This window comes from Lutra lutra, chromosome 5 (assembly GCF_902655055.1).
Source record: "Lutra lutra chromosome 5, mLutLut1.2, whole genome shotgun sequence".
Taxonomy (NCBI): domain Eukaryota; kingdom Metazoa; phylum Chordata; class Mammalia; order Carnivora; family Mustelidae; genus Lutra; species Lutra lutra.
Window position 1 is genome coordinate 100310920 of NC_062282.1, and position 6408 is coordinate 100317327.

A 6408-nucleotide genomic window follows, 5' to 3' on the forward strand; every position below is an offset into this window, starting at 1 on the left:
TAGAGATCTAGCAGTCTTTGCTAGTGTGAGCTCTTAATAAACTTGTTCAGAAAAAGATAGAAGGACAGGCGCCTGGGTGGTTCAGTTGGTTAAGAGTCTGCCTTCGGCTCAGGTCATGATCTCAGGGGTTCTGGGATGGAGCTCCGTGTTGGGTTCCCTTCTCAGTGGAGAGTCGGCCTGTCCCTCTCCCTCTGCCCCTCCCTTACCCCCTCCATTCATGCTACTGCTTTCTGTCAGTAAATAAATAAAATCTTTAAAAAAAACACACACACACACACACATAAGTAGGGGTGCCAAGATAGCTCAGTCAGGTAAGCATCTGACTCTTAATTTCAGCTCAGGTCTTGATCTCAGGGTCATGAGTTCAAGCCTGCATTAGGTTCCGTGTCGGACATGGAACTTATTAAAAAAAAAAAAAAAAGACAAAAGGAGAAAGAGAATAAATAACCTACACACTCATCCCTTTGGTCTTTTCTGAGCTACTTGGGGCCAGAACTGTGTCCTATTCATCATTGTGTCGCCAAGGCCCGCCTCGGTACCTAACACACAGTAAGTGCTCAAGAAATGGGAGTTTCGGGGTGCCTGGGTGGCTCAGTGGGTTAAGCCGCTGCCTTCGGCTCAGGTCATGATCCCAGGTCCTGGGTTCGAGCCCCACATTGGGCTTACTGCTCAGCAGGGAGCCTGCTTCCTCCTCTCTCTCTCTGCCTGCCTCTCTGCTTACTTGTGATTTCTCTCTGTCAAATAAATAAATAAAATATTAAAAAAAAAAAAGAAATGGGAGTTTGATGATTGAACTAAAGACTGAAGTATGGATATACGATAAGACTGATGGTACACCCCTGTGCACAAATCCATCTCCTAAATCCAGATACTTGGCCTTCAATGAACTATTATCACAGCTACTCAACAAGAGAGCATTGTAATTATCTTCATTTCAAAGATGAGGAACCACAGGCTAAGTGAACATTAAGTGATGTGCCCGAGGTGAGACATTCTCAGGGCGGGGCCTCGGGTAACACAAGATGAAGTCACCAAGCAAGCCTACGGAGGGCTCCCATCAAAATGAAAGTACCCAGTGCTCACCGGGGAGGAGCCCAGCAGCCTCAGCAAAGCAGGGCTGCTGGACAGCTTCCTGCTCTCTTAATCCCCTCAGCCAGCCTCACTGCCTCCCACAGGACCCTGGCCTGCGTGGCACCAGCCCTGCCTGCCCCACAGGGCACAATGAATTAGATGGATTAGCTAATTTTCTTCCTGTTTGACAGATGAGGACATTGGACTCCCACAGAAGCTAGGCTTCTTATCTGGGGCTGCACAGCTCAAAGAGAGGAAAGTGGAGATTAGAACCAGGGGTACCAATTCCCAGTCTGGTGGGAAATGGGACCCCACATTTCCATCAGTGCCAACTTCTCAAATTATCAGTGTGATTGTCTGGAAGCAGGACCAAGATGAATATTGCTCTGCTCAAGGTACATCTTTCCACCACCCCCAGCCAACACATTCCACTCCTGGAACGTTTACCACTGAGGGTGCCCAGTAGGGTTGCTGGCTGCAGATTTCAGTAGCACTTGGGAGAGAGGAGGTATTAATAACAATTTGGGGGTGAGCTGCATTATGGACATCGCCACCCCTCCGTTTGCTCCTCTAGGAGCAAGCAGCCCAGCCTTGGCCCCACAAATGGAAGATGCCAGTAGTAGTCGGGTGACCAACCATCCTGGTTTGCCCAGGTCCATCCTGGCTTAGGACTGAAAATCCTGCATTCCAAGAAATTTCTCAGATCCCAGCAAACAAGGGCAGTCATCCACCCATCATACCTCTGTTGTTTCTCATGGGCCATACATTTGAAGACTTTCAACGGAACCTGGGAGAAGGGGGAAACGGGGAGGAACCAAATGCAGGAACCAAATGGAGGAACCATCTGTCCCATTGGATCCAACCCAGCAAAGAGTGACTTGTTGAGTGCCACATTGATCACAGGCACTGCACCATGTCCTGTCTGGACGTGGGACAATCACTGTTCCCTGGGCACTCACCCCACACCAAGTAGAAGGGCTTCTTGTGGATGGACACTTTAATCCTCACAGCACCCCTAAAAGGTAGAGCCTTATTATTCTTCCACTCGCAGAGAGAGGTCTGAAGCACAGGGAGATGAAGGAGTGTGCCTGAAGCTAAATGGCAGAAACATGGTTTGAGCCTGGCAGAGAGACTCCAGGGTGTGTGTCCTCCCTTCTTTGCACTGACTCCCAGAGGGGAGATCGAGGCTCCCTCGTCACTCAAGAAGCCACAGCCTGGTGCTTGCTTTGGCAGCCCACATACTAAACTTGGAACGATACAGAGAAAATGAGCATGGCTCCTGAGAAAGGATGACACGCAAATTCATGAGGCATCCCATATATTGTGCAGTTCCCCAGGGAGCTGCCCACCTTTGTGGATCAAGTCAGAGGAAACGATATGAGTCAAAGCCCAACATGTGGCAGTGAATCATGCAATTGTGACATTTCACTGAAAGAGTATTCCTGTAAAGCAGACTATGACATGTGAGTGAAGCTGAGTTACACCTGAAATTTTATTTTTTATTTATTTAATATTTTTTATATTTTATTTTTTCAGTGTTCCAAGATTCATTGTTTATGCACCACACCCAGTGCTCCATGCAATACGTGCCCTCCTTAATATCCATCACCAGGCTCGCCCAACCCCCCACTCCCATCCCCTCCAAAACCCTCACTTTGCTCCTTAGAGTCCACAGTCTCTCATGGTTTGTCTTCCCCTCCGATTCCCCCCCACTTACTTCTCTCCATCTCCCAATGACCTCTGTGTTATTCCTTATGCTCCACAAATAAGTGAAATCATATGATAATTGATTCTCTCTGCTTGACTTATTTCACTGAGCATCATCTCCAATCCCATCCATGTTGATACAAAAGTTGGGTATTCATCCTTTCTGGTAGAGGCATAATATTCCATTGTATACATGGACCATATCTTTTTTATCCATTCATGTGTTGAGGGCATCGTGCTTCTTTCCACAGTTTGGCAATTGTGGCCATTGCTGCTATGAACATTGGGGTACAGATGGCCCTTCTTTTCACTCCATCTGTATCTTTGGAGTAAACACCCAGTAGTGCAATTGCAGGGTCATAGGGTAGCTCTATTTTTAATTTCTTAAGGAATCTCCACACTGTTTTCCAAAGTGGCTGCACCAACTTGCATTCCCACCAACAGTGTAAGAGGGTTCCCCTTTCTCCACATCCTCTCCAACGCTTTTTGTTTACTGTCTTGTTAATTTTGGCCATTTTTAACTGGTGTAAGGTGGTATCTCAATGCGGTTTTGATTTTAATCTCCCTGATGGCTAATGATGATAAACCCTTTTTCATGTGTCTGTTAGCCATTTGTATGTCTTCTTTGGAGACGTGTCTGAAATTTTATGTGCAAACATGTCATTTCTACCTATCTCAGAAATGAGAAAATGTCAACTTAAAAAGAAAAGAAGAAGCCAGTAGCGTGGAAGGGAGGACAAGGCAAAGGCTCAGATCCCTGAAGGAGTAGTAACGATGCTGTGTTGGTTGACATTCTACAGAGCAGTGGTCATGGACCAGGTCTTTGCTCAAACTCTAAGGAAAATGTCTCCTTTAACCCTTATTAGCTGGAGCGCAGGACTGTCATCTCCATTTACAGAGCATTAGGCTGGCTGAGAGGTCAAGCACCTTACCCAAAGTCACATAGTGGGTGGAGCTGGGATACAAAAACAGAAGTCTAATCCCATGAGCGGGCAGAACTGGGCCGTAGGTGGGATCGCAGGCTGTTACCTATGGGCAGGCTAGATGAGGGCCCCTGAGAGCCACAGACTAAGTGCCCTGGACATCTAGCCATCCCTGTCTTCTTATTTTTTTCTGTGTCTGCCAAGAAGTACAGGACTCCAGTCTTGAGCCCTGGGCTGTGCTCTGCTCGCAGCCCCCAGAGCCGTGGGCAGCTACCATTGTTTTGCCAGGCGATGAACCAGTGGCCACCCTGAGAGCTTCACAAAGCAGCACAGAACTCTGATCCTGCCACAACGTTATTTCTTTTAAAAATAAATGCCACAGCATGGTGCTATTTTAGGAAGCAGCTTTCCACACCCACCCCAGCCTGTCCCTCAATTGTTGGTGTTCGCTTCCTGCTCCACTGAAAGGCTGAAAACATTCTCTAGCTCTACACAACCGAAGCAGGGAGGAGGCCTCGTCAGACCCTGCCCTGTCATGGAGCTGCACGCTCGGGTTATTATCACTGCATAACCGATAGGCGTGATTAGTACGGATGTATTCCAGAAGCAACTGGTTTAAAAATCATTCACGGGGGTCTGCTACCTGAGAGCACGCACTGCTCTTCTGCCCACAGAGCTCTCCTGCCTGTAGCAGGTTCTGGGAGCTCCGCCTCCCCCTGGAGAGCCGCACTGCAGGCCTGCAGGGCACAGGAAAGCTTTTCTGAGAGGATCCCTGCTCCTTTATCAGCTTGTACTGAGTGAGAGGATAACTGAGGCTTCTAGACTGTGGGCTGGTCTCTGAGAGGGGCCATTTTATGCAACCATCAAGAAGGCAGTGGGCTGCGGTGAGAACTGGGTTCTTTAGAAAACAGAAGGAACCCCACTGCTTCACTCACAACCAAAAAGGGGAGATTAGACCCAAAGCAGAGGGGAGAGTTACCTCTCTGCAGAGAAATAAAGCCACCCTTGAAGGTACTAAGGCCATGAAGGACCCTAACCTAGTGTGTATTAGAGCTAGAGAATCTGGCAGAAAATCAGTGATGTCTGTCCTGATCCAGCAGAGAACACCGGAGCTCATGTGTGATGCTGATGGTGATTAAAAGCCATAATCAGGATTATTTACCACACGCTGGGTACTCATCTGGTTAGTTGACACATGCATTTAATATTTGTGACAACCCTGTGAGGTTAAGTTTTATTATCATCTCCAGTTTACAAATGTGGAATGTAAGAATTAGAGAGGTTAAGTTTGTTACTCCAGATCACACAGCTGGAAAACGGTGGAGCTGGAATTTAAACATGGGAGGTCCAGGGAAAACTGTGGGAGCATGCCTACAGGGTATTTTTAGGGGTGAGTATTATAAAACTGTGAAGTGTTATAAGTTCTGGGTGATTACTAGCCAATTGTAGAATATGAGTGCTGGTTTTCCTTTCTTATAACAAAGCTGCCTTCAGGGCCCTGTACACAGGTGGCCAGAGGCCCAAGGCAGTGTTCAGTAGAGAGAATTCCCCAGGTTCTAACTGGGAGCTGGAGCAAGAAAAGTGTGTCATCTCTGACGTAAAAGTATCTAACACCAGGTTACCTACAGATACACTGAGCTGCCCTCCTTCATGACCTGGATGAAACAACTCTCTTTTATCTACCCAAACCAAAGGTTTCCTTCATCTCTGCAAAGAAGGCGAAAGAGCGGGAGTCACCACCCCACACACGACCCCAAGGCTGAATTGGAAGAGTCCTGACTGGTGGCCTCAAAAGGATCACACTTGTGTTTGTTTCTCCTATGACCTTGTGCCTTCTCCTTACTGGCCACCGCCCAAATCGGGTCCAAGAACAACGTGCCCCGGGTTTGCCTGGGCCCTTCTTCAAAGACCAGCTCATTGTCTCCTGGGGCGGTCAACCCGACGTATCTCCACTCTCTGAGCAGCACTCTGTTCACCTCAAGAAAGAGCCCCGGAATCAGAAGCAATATTCATGATCCACTTCCAAGTTTAAAAACCAGGTTACAAAGTCATATGTAAGTTGTGATAGTATTTGAGGAGGAAAGAATAACAATGACAGTTGATGTTTGTTGAGGGCTTACTGTGTGCCAAGCACAGTGCTACCTCTTCCGTTAATCTTCAGAGCGACACACTGAGGCAGGAATGGCATGAGGTGGATGTAAAAACCACTCAAGGTGGAAGTGACAGGGTCAGGAGTGAAACCCAGGCTGACAGACCACACGCCCCTGTTCACATCTCCGTTTTACCTTTCAGCCTCCCAACTCACCTTGTCTCAAGAATGTTTGTAAAATAAAAAGCCTTCAAACAGAGAGCGAGTTTCCCCCGCAGAGCAAAGGGCAGGCTTGCTTACTGGCCATTGGAAAAGCTCTACGTTCCTTAAGCTCATGCTTCTTCTCTAGTATACAACCCACCAGCTGTGCAGGTGTCCCCTGGCCCTGGCACTCTCACCTCATGAGAAGCAGGGCTCAGGGAACATGCTTCGCATTGCTTGTCCTCTAGCTGCTGCAACTGCCATGAGTAATAAGCTATTCTTTGTTTCTAACCCAGGAGTCTCATGTCTTTTCCCAGCATCCGTGAAACTCGCAGCTTAACCCATTACATTGTAAGGAGGGTGACATTTGAGACACGTCGTAGTGTGTAATGCTTAGCCAGTGGTTCTAAACATGAT

General features: G+C 47.7%; 1 non-coding gene across 1 annotated transcript; it reads left to right on the forward strand.

Moving 5' to 3' along the window:
• Positions 1–2288: 2288 nt before the first annotated feature.
• On the forward strand, positions 2289–2395 carry LOC125101398 (U6 spliceosomal RNA). The gene has a single exon (XR_007127814.1). It is a non-coding gene; the product is annotated as a U6 spliceosomal RNA (small nuclear RNA).
• Positions 2396–6408: the final 4013 nt, after the last annotated feature.